The sequence below is a fragment of the Sander lucioperca genome, chromosome 20 (genome assembly GCF_008315115.2).
Source record: "Sander lucioperca isolate FBNREF2018 chromosome 20, SLUC_FBN_1.2, whole genome shotgun sequence".
Classification (NCBI taxonomy): Eukaryota; Metazoa; Chordata; class Actinopteri; order Perciformes; family Percidae; genus Sander; species Sander lucioperca.
The window spans coordinates 23,629,472-23,643,080 of NC_050192.1; the positions used below are offsets into that span (position 1 = coordinate 23,629,472).

Here is a 13,609-nt window from a genome sequence, read left to right on the forward strand (position 1 = left end):
TAGAGGGCTGCATTGGGATTGGGTCCCGCTGGGAGCCTCCCAGGACGGGGGAGCTCCGAGCCAAGGCTCCGTCCACCGTCCGCTCGCTCCCTCATCCTCGGCTCCTTCCTCCCCCTCTCTCCCTCTCCTCTCTCCCTCATCCTCGGCCCCTTCCTCCCCCTCTCTCCCTATCCTTCTGCTCCTTCCTCCCCGTCTAACAGCAGCAAGCACCTGCCTTCTTTGCCTTCATCTTCTCCCTATTAACCTATAAAATGACGTGTTTTCTCATGCGGGACGGGAGAAGACACAACGTCAATGTATCTCTATTATTGTGCGGGCATAAATTCTCACCCACTGAGCAACGACACGTCCAAAAGACGTCAATTTAACGTCTTCGTCGTACGTTCAGAAGACGTCCGCTGAGGAGCCAGAATGAAAGTTTTTGCGACGTCTTTTTTAGACGTCTTTTTAACGTTAACCATTGACGTCCAAGTGACATAAAAAGTGAACGTTAAAAAGACGTCCACTGAGGAGCCAGAATGAAAGTTTTTGCGACGTCTTTTTAACGTTCCCTTTTGACGTCCAAGTGACATAAAAAGCGAACGTTATAAAGATGTCCACTGAGGAGCCAGAATGAAAGTTTTTGCGACGTCTTTTTAACGTTCCCTTTTGACGTCCAAGTGACATAAAAAGCGAACGTTATAAAGACGTCCACTGAGGAGCCAGAATGAAAGTTTTTGCGACGTCTTTTTTAGACGTCTATTTAACGTTAACCATTGACGTCCAAGTGACATAAAAAGTGAACGTTAAAAAGACGTCCACTGAGGAGCCAGAATGAAAGTTTTTGCGACGTCTTTTTAACGTTAACCATTGACGTAAATATTGAACGTTCATTAGACGTCTTTTGTAAACGTCTTTTAAATGTTAATTATTGACGTCCAACTGACATCTTTACAGGGTTCTAAATTAACGTTTCTAAGACATCATTTCTAACGTGTTTTCAACGTCACTTAAAGGACATTCATACAAGTTATGATGCATTTCTTGGACCGATTTCAGATGTACCAAACGAACTGCATTATTAAAATTGTTAATGACACAAGAGTTCAATGCTGGCTTACTATTAGCTTTATTAAACCATGTTTTGATCATCAAACCTTCAGGTAGGCTACTGTTCCAAGGTTGGATGACCACATGGTATTCAATAAAACTCACACTAGTCATATAGTAAAAGCAGTGTGCAGAACTACTGCTTTAAAATTGTAAATAATTAATGAATACCTATCCCTTTGATGCATCTGTCCAAGACATGCAAAGACATTTTAATAGCCTTATTTACAACTGGAAATAAGTGACATCTGATCTATTAAAAAGGACAACAAAACTAAAAAATTGTTTGAAATGACAATATTTTTTTCCATCTGTAATGAGGTTTTCAGCAAAATATTAACAGGCTGATAAATAAAACAATTCTAATGGTTACAGTGTACTGCCAAATGAACAAAAAACAAATTACTCCAGACTAAGATGGGAAGGGGGAGACAGATATAAAGTCCCAGACTCATTTCCTGGTTCTCCTTCTCCAACAACATGAAATCAAGGAGAGGGTTAACTTTTCCTGATCCAGATTTCCCACTGTGGTCAGAAAACACAGGGGAGACAATTTGTTTCTCTCACTATGACTCTAGAGTCACTACTCACTCTGAAAATAATCGCCTTCACTCTCTCACTTTCTCCCTCGCTCTATCACACACTCCCCACACACACGCCGGCTCGACGCACACACCAGCGCACAAGTATAAATATCAGGCCACTTACGTAGGCTACGGAGAAAGTTTTGCATGGAGCCTCCACAGAACCATAAAATAGCCTTTATAGTACTCGTGCAAAATTCCTAGTTACTTTCCACCCCTGTATACCCTCCACCTCCCTTCTTCCTTGGTGCATGTTTGAGATGTCCTGCTGCATGATGCTTGACCGTAGCCTCTGTAGCTTCTTTATCCCATTTCATGACTGCAGCTGCAAGAGTTGAACAAAAACAAAACAAATATAAATATGTAAAGAAAACCAGTTACATTGCAGTATGCAGGTTCACATACAATATTATGTGAAAACATCCAGGTTTGAAGTTCCTTATTCCTCCTGTCAAATATCAATTAAGTGGCAATAATACTGCACATGGTAACTGGTGTGGTATATGGCACCATACATTTGACTGAAGATGGTTTCTGTAAACTTGCATTGCTGTATGTTAGGAAGGTGTAAGACTGCTATAGACATTAGGGCTGTCAACGAATATTCTAAATTCGAATATATATTCAAATAGTTTTTAAAAAATGAATTTCGAAGGTGAAAATTAATATTCGAATAAAAAAAAATTTTTTTGAAAAAAAAAACCCGCTCGGGGTAGCAGAGGCTGTCTGGCTGTCTGCTTTGCGAGTGGGCGCGCCTGAGTGTTCAGGGACAGGTCACAGGAGTCCCACTGTCTGGCACAGCGTCAGAGACCGCATCAGAGAAAGCGATTTTAACCCCCCAAAATCTAAAAAGCCATGTCTGGAAGTACTTTGGATTTTGGTCGGTAGGAGGTAAAATAGTTGAGCCGCGAGATAAAGTTGTATGCAAGCGATATGCATGAATAAAGGTTAAATGCACTGCTTCCACTGGTTTGATTATTTACCGTTTCATGTCAAGGAAAAGCTCCATGTTTACCACAGCACAGCTCGCTCGGAGCGTTCAATGTCGGTTCTATATAGGCTACTGTGAAACTTCAATTAATGTTAATAATATTTGTTTCAATCACTGAATGAAGCCTGCTATATTTGGGACAATAGTCGCGACCTTAAATTGCTTGCACAAAACTCTTGATCAGCACTCAAAATGTGTTTATTGTTGTTCATTTTAAACCATTATGCGCACAGCTGCACATTGCGCAGAGCGTGAGGGCGAGAGAGAGAAAGTGCTCGAGTGAGCGAGCGTGAGGTCTGTGGTCTTGGCCATCATTTGATTTACTTGTTTTTGTGTAGTATAATATTACATAACGTAGTAATATGTTGTCAAATATGTTTAAACTTAAATAGACTACCTATACAAGTAGTTATGTCTCTTTGTATTAAATTTGTCCTGTTATTGACGTAATGCGCGTCATTGACAAAATGCGCAACCAGATGTTCGAATATTATGTGTTTTTTTAGAGTGAATATTCGAATGTCATTTTTGAGCAATTTTGACAGCCCTAATAGACAGTGGCCCTTTTTATATGAGATAATATTAAAGTGCCCATATTATGAAAACACTTTCTGGGATTTGGGGTGTTCTTTTGTGTCTGTGGTGCTTCCACACACATACAAACTTTGAAAAAAATCCATCCATGCCGTTTAGAGTGAGATACAGTTTCTGAATGTGTCCTGCCTTCAACATCTGCACGGCTTGTGACGTCACAAGCCGAAACGAGCTGGCTAACCGCAACCATTAGCTTGTAGCTAATGCTAACGCTAGCATGCTACCTCGTTCTCAATAGCAAAGCACTGCTACAACACACACAAGTTCACCATAATCTACAAAAGAACTACTTCCATGTGCGCCCTCATTTAGAAGTCTCCCAGCTAATCCTGCCTTGTAACTGACCTAAGTTGTAGAAACAGCCTTTCTTTTACTGTCTATGGAGCTAGCTAGCTGACATGATCTACATCTGAGCTACTGGGCATGTGCAGTGCAATCAAAGATAGTACAGAAGAAGAAGAAGAAAAGAGGTCTCACTCTGTAGCTAAAACAGAGACCAGCTGAAAAGAGGATCTGCAGCAGTGAGAGAGAGCGGTGCAGTACAACAAAAATATGGTGGTTTTTGAAAATTAAACCATGTAAACCTATTCTGGTACAACCTTAAAATACAATTATGAACCTGAAAATGAGCAGAATATGGGTGCTTTAAATCACGTACACGTATAATTGAATCATTTGTTTTCCCTGCAGATCCTCCAGTAAAATGTATATACAGGTTTTGAAATTAAATAAAAAGAGGGAGAAGCTTGTTTAATTTGTAATGGAACATTTTGAACATAAACTATATCAAACCATATAAGGCGTTTTTAATTCTATCAAGTTTATAGAAGATGTTTTTGTTAAATAGAATGGGAATTCTAGTTTTCTGTAGCAAACATTTTTGTTTGATACTTCAAACTTAAATGACATGGGGGGGAAATGCTGTGTACCTTGAATTGCTTCAAAAGTCGTAGTCTTCTCCAGGAGGCAGTTTCTGCTTCTTTCCCTTCATATTGAATTTTGCCATTAGCCGGTTGGTAAAGAGCCTGAAGAAACAAATTCACCATTTAGAATTTACATGCGTGTGGTAATCTACAGAACTATAGCATGGGTGAGAGTGCCAAAAGTGGACTAAAGAGATGTGGTTTTGGAACTGTTTTCTGGAATCGATTAAACAAACCTTTGAGAGGTGACCATTTGATAGCTACAATGACATACTTTCCCTGCACCTGTAGAACCCTCCTCTTTACCTTCCATGTCAAGTTTTTATGCGGTCTCATGATTACATTTCAGATAATTAAATTGCATTTATAATCTCCTCCATCTCTAGCTGCTCTATATGGGGGGATGACAGTGGAGGCTCACTTAAATTTTTATATTTTTTATCAATTTGCCCTTTTATGAAATATAAAAATGCCAGTCAATTCAGTTCTGGACCTCTTCCTTTTTTTTCACAGCTTACTTGTTTCAGACAGTGGCCTGGTGAATAAAATGTATAGTAAGTTGCAGGCATGAAAACGGGTCAGGGGTGGAAAAAGATGAGAAGGGTATTACCCCTGTAGGGGGGTCCGGGGGCATGCTCCCCCGGAAGAAAATTTTAAATATTCCATATTTTAAAGCATCAATCTGATGCATTTTGAGATGCATTTTTTGCCAACTAACAGTGTAATATTTCAGTATGCACTCATTAAAGTTAATTTGACTGGCAAAACAGTTGTCCTTCTGACATTACACAATAATAAAAGTCAATTTTTAAAATCTAAAAAGTTTTGGATCAATTTTTACTTCTTCCAACCATATGTTAAATAGAGTACACATTTACATATTGCAATAATATCATAATCCTACAATGAATCATTGTGAAAACTAAACTTCAAAATCAAAAAAGAGAATTAGTACATTCATGATTTTGTCCATGTTGATATTAGCTGCTTTATTTACATTTATTAAAAACGTCGCATTGTTTATCTTTTCATATAGCTAGACGTCTAAACTCTGGGACGTAAATACAGCATCAGGGCAGTTTGGGCTTCAGATCGCTTTTACACAGTGGCCATCGTTAATGACAAACCGTGTTCCTCTATGAACGTGCACACACGTATAGTTTGTATCACGGTCGGTCAGTGAAGGAGCAGTCGCAGCGGTAGCGGTCGTTGCCAGTAACTTACTCGTATGACAGCGTGCACGGACCGAAGCTTTGTGACTAGCAGCACTTTCTTACCGCTGCTGCCGTACAGGGTCTTCCTTGAACATGCGCTGCAGAAGCAAACACCGGACTCCCTCAATTTGAGGCACCAAGTGCTGAACAGCCTCCCGTTTCCTCTTGTCCTCTATTCATGCCCAGCGCCATTTGTTTTAACTACTTTCTCAACTAAAGCTGCCTGTATCTACATGCTCCTAGCCGCGTTACCACGGAGACCAAGCCGGTACCGCACTCTCACATTTCGGCAAAGACCCGCCCTACTTTGCATCTGATTGGCTAGAATTTGTTTCATTGGTAGGTGGAAGTTCAATGATGGGTTAAATCCAGCACATCAAAACAAATCCCATGTGGACTTTTTAAATTTATTTATTTTTCCTGTTATATATCCTGTTAAATACCTGTCAAGAATTTTGTAGACACAATCCCTTAAATCTTTCCCTCCAATTCTTGCAAGTTGCATCACCTTCAAAGAGGGGGTATTATTTCTGTCATGTTAGAAAAATAGCCTACAACAAGTTTCACTGATATACCACAGAATATTAATAAATAAAACAGAGCATAAAATTATATCACTTCCAGATTGTGTCTTGCAAATCATACCAGGGACTCAAAGGCTTGCTTGTCCTTGAGGCGTTCCTCCTCTCTCTCAAACTCCATCGTCTCCAGTAGCTCTATATGGGCGGATGACAGGGGAGGCTCGCTTTTTCCCCAGCCTTCTGACCTCCATGTGGATATCCACCAATTTAGTTAAAACTTTTTTCTGAAACTCTGAAAACAAAAAAGACCACATATGTAAAAGTTTCTGTCAGTCTAAACTGCTGACAAGGAGCCAATAGGAAAATTATACTACTGTTATCCTTATACAGATGTACAAAGTTAAACCATTTCCTTTTCAATTGATCTTTAGTGTTTTTTCTGTTTTTTTAACCAGCTCCAACACTTTGGTACTTACTAAATGGCCATTGGAAATCTTAAGTCTGTTTCCCTACGAGGCACTGTACTGGATTCATATGCAGAGGACCTATTACTCTGCTCTGACAAAGACCCCCCAGAGTATCTTGAGATTGGCGTTTTAACACTTTCATAATCTAATAGACAAAATTTGTCAAATATTACTTTGTTGTTCATAATAGTGGATATAGTTCTTGTAGCAAGTTGTGTGCCCATATGATTCATTAAGTTCAGCAGTCAGTAAAAAGAGATCTATCTACTCTTGGCCATGATGATAATTGATAGAGAATAAATTGAGTGGTCAATCATGATGAAGCTCAGAATGTTAACACAAAACCAGTTGTTTTGCAAAATATGCACTATAACATGGCCGCTACTTTAGAACATTTACACTCTTGCCACTGAATTGCATTCGGAGGAATACCGTCTTTAGACAAATCGCTGTGCCTGGACTGCTTCTTGTGTCGGTACAGTTTGCTTTGCTGGGACCTGTCACTGTGCCTGGACCGCTTTCTGTGTCGGTACTGGTTGCTGTGCAGGGATCCATCACTGTGGCCGGACTGGTGACTGGGCCCAGCACCCCTCGACTGGCTGGCTTGGTTTACATTTGAATGTCCAGAGTCTGAAAAACAAAACATTGAGTTAATTTACAGTTAAAATGCAGGTTCATGGAAATAAAGACATATGCTCTAAGATTTCACTCGGACTATTAACTTTAATTATTATCATTCATGTCTTAATATTAATTCAAATCAAAACGAGTCAAGACTGTATGTATATTAGGGAATGGATATAGCTAATAAGCGCTCCTCTGCAGCACTGATTAAATTATAATTTAGTGGTTTATTTTATTTTTAAATAAGTTTTCCTACATCTTGAAACTTTTACTTTTTATAAATGGAGACAATCTTTGAAGGATGGACAAATAATGTTTTGGTCATCACGTTAAAAATAGCATTTAAATATGGTAATAGAGTTTTGAAGTGCTGGAAAATTGTGTAGTACTTTGACTATTTCTGCAACAATACCATGGTTCCGGTTAGTGTTACTACAGTGAATCCATGGTGAATGTTGCTGATTTGTGGACTTCAATCCTTCCATAGATTGTTCATTCATGGCACAATGTTTCTCTGCCTCCTGGTATTAATTTTTGACCAGTTTCTAAACTGTGATAGCTCTATCTATGACACTCAACTGACGTTAGCATGTTAGCGCGTTAGCCCTAGCTAGCTAGCTATTGCTGTATGTGTAGGCTATATCTCTGCAGTTTACACTCAAACAACTGACGTTAGCGCACTATCTGTTGTTATGTTAGGAGCATTTCGGAGCACCAGAGGGAAAATATGGTAGATTGTTCACATTCGTGCAAATGCATGGCTTTCAGCTGGTGAAAACGATTGCTAGTGCTTCCAACATTGGCTAACACAAAATGCGCGCAAAATGCCGCCATTTAAGAAGTATTTCAAGGTATTACGGGGCATATGTGACATAATTCACTTCCTGTCATCTAAACTTAACTGAATAACATATTAGTGGTGATGGTTTCATTACTTAACGTTACCTGTTTTCGGGTTTGGTTGGGAGTCTATCTCTCTCCCCGTGTCAGCAGGCCCTTTCATCGGCAGGATACTTTTCCAGGTGAAGTTGCAGTGTGACTTCTTCTTTGATTTTTTTAATGGCGGTCACAAACTGTTCTAGCGCATTACCGCCCCCCTCAGGTTATGAATGATCTCTGGCTTCATTCATTGAATCATCTTATCATTCAGTCATTATATGGAGAAAAAAATGAATTCTTTTATCTAGCTTGGTAGCTCTCAGAAACTCAAATAAATATTTAATTATTTTATGGCCTGACTATTTATTTGATATTTTTTTTAGACTGAAAGTCTCTCCCATGTCCTCAATTTTCCTCTATCATATTTATTCACAACATGCTCTGCTGATCAGGTTACAATTATCACATAAACCAGTATATGCTTGCCTGAAGATGCAGAGTTTTGTTTAGTCCACTGTGCCCTTAATCTTGCAATGATGGTTGCCTTTCTGCATCTATACCCCTTCGTATCCTCTATTCCTTTGTTCCTGCCACAATAACGTCTGTCTTTAGTATGGATTTAGCTTCTGATTTTCCTACTTTTCTGTATATTGAAATATTTTGTGCTCTTGTATATTTGTCTGCAAGCTCCACCATTCCCACATGAGCTGGTATACCCAAACAAATATAACATCGTTCCAACCTTATCAATTTTGTAAAGCATAATTATGTCATGTCTCTCCCTTAAGTTACCTGTTTGCAAGTTTTTTAAAGCTGAGCGAGTAGCCTACACCCTCAATGACTTTTTTTTTTAAAAGTTATGCTGAGAATACTGAAAGATCTGATGTTCTTGTTGCATATTTTATCTCAAATTCTGGTCTTACAAATGCTATGGCGGTTTTACGGTATCTGGCTGCAGAGTGTATATCTATCTCTGGGGCTGGTAACATCAAAAGGAGGATGTAGACCCCTGATTGCTATACCAATTTTCTTGCACATTCCCACCAAAACAATCTGTTCTAGGTTTTGCTTGTTACCCTCTTTTTGCTGGGTAATCATCTCTATGACCCAAAACATGCACAAAATATGACAGCATCATTTGAAGTCTTTTGATTTATTTCACCCCAGTGCAGAAACTGGTGTAGTTGGACTCAATTTTGAAAAATCGATGATGATGTTGGAAGAGTCAGATGAAATTTTTTGAATGAAATATGAAATATTTGCTAATTTTGTCTGAAGTAATATACATTTTTTTACCTTTTGAAAGCCAAACACGTCCACAGACGTCGGAAAGGGTCCCTAGTCAAACATTCAGATATTGAACCAGTTTTGCACGTCCACAGATATTGAGCCTGATTCCCACGTCTACAGACGTCCATAGGGGGTCCTAGTCAGACGTTCAGATATTGAACCAGTTTTGCACGTCTACAGACGTCCAAAACAGGACCTAGTTGGACGTTCACATATTGAGCCTGATTCCCACGTCTACAGACGTCCATAGGTGGTCCTAGTCAGACGTTCAGATATAGAACCAGTTATGCACGTCTACAGACGTTCAGAAGAGTCCCTAGTCGGACGTTCAGATATTGAACCAGTTTTGCACGTCCACAGACGTCCATAGTGGGTCCTAGTCAGACGTTCAGATATTTAACCAGTTTTGCACGTCCACAGACGTCCATAGTGGGTCCTAGTCAGACGTTCAGATATTGAACCAGTTTTGCACGTCCACAGACGTCCAAAATAGTCCCTAGTTGGACTTTCAGATATTGAGCCTGATTCCCACGTCTACAGACGTCCATAGGTGGTCCTAGTGAGACGTTCAGATACTGAACCGGTTTTGCACGTCCACAGACATCCAAAAGAGTCCCTAGTCAGACGTTCAGATTTTGATCCGGTTTTGCACGTCCACAGACGTCCAAAAGAGTCCCTAGTCAGACGTTCAGATTTTGATCCGGTTTTGCACGTCCACAGACGTCCAAAAGAGTCCCTAGTCAGACGTTCAGATTTTGATCCGGTTTTGCACGTCCAAAGACGTCCAAAAGAGTCCCTAGTCAGACGTTCAGATATTGAACCAGTTTTGCACGTCCACAGACGTCTATAGTGGGTCCTAGTCAGACGTTCAGATACCGAACCAGTTCCGCACGTCCCCAGACGTTCAAACCAGGGTCCTAGTCAGACGTTCAAATTTTGAACCTCTTTTGCACGTCCACAGACGTACAAAAGTGGGTCTGAACTGATGGACGTCATAAAGACATTATCTGAACGTCTACCTGACGTCGCATGTTTGCTGGGCAGAGTTTTGCGGGTGCGGGCGGGAGTGGAAGTACACATTGTGGGAGCGGGCGGGAGTGTAACACACATGTTGCAGAGTCCCGCACAGGGCTCTACTCTGCACTTAAACTGAGATCACTATGTCCTCTCTCTCTCTCTCTCTCTCTCTTTTCTCTCTCCACTTTGCTCTATTTCCTCCTCCTCCTCCTCTCCAGGTTACAGTCAGGGCAAAAATAACTTTTTTTTCAGGAAGAATGTTTATCGGGCACTCTGACAATACAACACAATAATGAATGGCGTGCATAGATTAATATAACGACATAAGTAGAGTACAGATATCTCGCTATTGTCTTCTCAGATTTTACTGTACTGAAAGCTTTTACCCTGACCCAGTTTAATTTATTAAATGTAATCCCATCATACTCACTGTACATTCTTTCATGACACATTTGACCCTTTGACACACTTTGGGTTGGAAATTCTACCAGGAAGATTTGTTTGTATGTACTGTAATATTTGTTCTGGATATGCACTTTCTCAGCCTACAAATAGCAGAACATCTGTTTGCATTGTGTCTGTCGCTGCAACTAATCACATTCATAGACCTGAGACCTGCATTTATTAGGGCCCGAGCGCCGACAGCGGCGAAGGCCCTATTGAAACTGAAGGAATTATTATTAGGGCAAATGAATTGGCTTTTTGGGGGGCTTAACATATTCAAAAACTCACCAAAAGTGGCGCTCGCATCAAGTCTGGTGAAACTTTACGTATTTTAAGGGTTTCGGGAATAGGCGCACAAAAATGGCTCGCTAGCACCCCCTACAAAGTTAGAAAAATTGAGCCCCTGCAGTACGTTTAACGTAGACTCATGAAACTTGGTACACATATGTAACATGTCAAGAAGTACAAAAAAACGTCATTGGAGCTATACCCTAAACCCAACAGGTTTAGGGTATAGCATGACGTCGTTTAGCATGATGTCGTTTAGGGCACTGTTGTACAATGTTCGAAATTAGTGCGATTTTGGCCATTTCCACATGTCGTACTTTAACGAACTCCTCCTAGAGATTTCATCCGATCAACTTCAAATTTGGTCTGTACCATCTTAAGACGTTAAAGATGAAAAGTTGTTAAAAGAAAAACTTTTCGTCATAGGGCGTGGCCGTGGCGGGGCGGCCATTTTGTGCGTTTCGCCATTGAAACAGGAAGTGCGTGTAACTCGAGTGTACATTGTCCAATTAACCTCTCGCCGGCCCCTCCCCCAAAACGGCCATTGTCCAATCACACATCATAGCAACCGTTACTACGTGAGCAGGTCTGACAAACATTGACTCCAAGCAAGATGGTGAAGCGGTGCGCCCACGGCGTTTGTAAATCGGACACTAGATACCCCGAGAGATTGTCTGGAGGAGTTGTGTTCTTTCCATTCCCAAAGCCGAAAACACAATGTGAGCGGTGCCTACAATGGATAAAACAGTGTGGACGGCCCCACTCCCAGTTAAATGTATCGAACATTACGAAGCATAAATACGTCTGCTCAAAGGTAAGGCTAACAGCTAACTAGTTACCGTGTTGTCTAGATCTACTAACTAGAGGCAAGAACACAAATTGGACCAAAGTTATGATTACCATGGATATCATTGCCAGAATGTTAACCTACTCTCTAAGCTAAGTTTAACGAGCCCTTTAGCTTTAGCCAACATTAGTTAACATGTTAGCTAACGCTAGCTACATTAGCTGCTGTTGTGTTGGGTCTTTGAGCTCCCCAACTTTATTTTTCGTCAGTTTACAACAAAGTCGAACATAGCGCCCCAACAAGCAACTTTAAATAATTTTGTTTTTATCTTTCATGTAGCATTTTTTGAACGGAAAACCTACCCCTGAGTTCCCCAATCCCACATTTGAGGTACAGGTCATGGGGTTTCTCAGATTTCGCTTGAGACCGGTAAGCATTAGCCTCGATAGTAGTCGTGTCTCCTTCATTGCGTATTTTTATATTTTGAATATATCCCTCCACTGCATACTGTAACCCATTTTGCCTCAATCTGGAGGATATTGCGGAGGTATTGCTCCAAAAAAGGTCACTGACACGCGATGTATGCATGTGATACTGAGCCGCCCGCTATACTTTAACCATGCCCACTTACTCAGGCCACGCCCCTTTCATAACATTTGAACCGTTTAAGGTAGAGTCTTGTGTGAGGTGTCATTGAACTCAGCAGAGAGTTCCTTCTTCATTGGTGATGGTTTGGCCCGCCCCCTATGCTTAAGCCACGCCCCCTTTCGTAAATGCTGACCCATCTAAGGTAGAGTCTTGTGTGAGGTATCATTGAACTCAGAAGAGAGTTCCTTTTTAATTGGTGATGGTTTGACCTGCCCCCTTTAATTTAGCCACGCCCCTTTCACAGGTAATGAACTGTATAACGTAGAGTCTTGTGTGAGGTATCGTTGAGCTCAGCAGGGAGTTCCCTTTTCATTGGCGACGATTTACAGTGTCTGAGTGCCGCGCAAATGCACGGTCGCAAGGAGCGGCGTCCGCCAGTAACCCGATACGCGCAGATGCGCGAGGGCCCGCCCATCGCTGCTTGCAGCTTTAATTTGCATTGTGCTTGTATTTTCTGTTTTAGATGCTCTTACACAGCAGATGGAGACAGCCGCCGTCACCCAATTTACTTTTGCCCAGGCTGTGCAAAAGTGGCTGCGCTATACGCCAGACCGGCAGGACAGACTGGACGACAAACTGTAAATAGGCTAAAGAGGACAACTAATAAAATAAGAGGCTAATAAAATTAATTTGTTTTTACCTTAAATAGTGTGATGTGGTCAGTGTTTTAGGCTAGGCTATAGGCATACAAGCTTTCAAATGTCCCATCACTTTTTAACATCCTGGCTGTAGATAAAGCAGCCAGCAGTGCAAAATGATTTAGAATCAACATCAGAGTTCGTTGGAATGTTGATTTAACTAACTGTTTGCAATCTGGGATGGTAACTGCTATTTGGCAAGGCCACTAGGCGTCATGGATGCACTGTTGCTAACGGAAGGCACCGGTGTGTCTGAGATAGATAAAACAGTGTTTATTTATTATTGTAAAAACATTTTTTTGTTTGAATTTAAATATAAAAAAGCTTTCACTGAAAAGTTATATATGTTAGTAGCCCTTGAATAAAAACAGTCTTTGCAAACTTGATTTTATAGATTTGACTTGGTGTTGAATTGCATATGAACAATTAAAAAATAAATCTCCCTTTGAACACTTTTGGCCTGAAGTAATTAGAGTGTAAGGTAAATCCTTTCTACAATATGATTGATGCAGTAGAAAAGAACAGCAATGGTTAGTCGTGGGATGGTACTGAAATATTGTTTTGTTCATCAGGAACATTAAAAACCAATAGGGCGCGATCACAAAAGGGAT

The 13,609-nt window shown here is 40.6% G+C and overlaps 1 long non-coding RNA gene across 2 annotated transcripts; it reads right to left on the bottom strand.

Moving 5' to 3' along the window:
• Window positions 1-1,741: 1,741 nt before the first annotated feature.
• On the bottom strand, window positions 1,742-8,051 carry LOC116054607. 2 transcript variants are annotated; one of them, XR_004896059.1, is made up of 6 exons: window positions 7,953-8,051; window positions 6,816-7,013; window positions 6,041-6,208; window positions 5,839-5,903; window positions 4,188-4,283; window positions 1,742-1,998 (listed from the first exon to the last, which is right to left on the bottom strand). It is a non-coding gene; the product is annotated as an uncharacterized LOC116054607 (long non-coding RNA). The 2 variants fall into 2 exon arrangements; XR_004106106.2 differs by lacking the exon at window positions 5,839-5,903.
• Window positions 8,052-13,609: the final 5,558 nt, after the last annotated feature.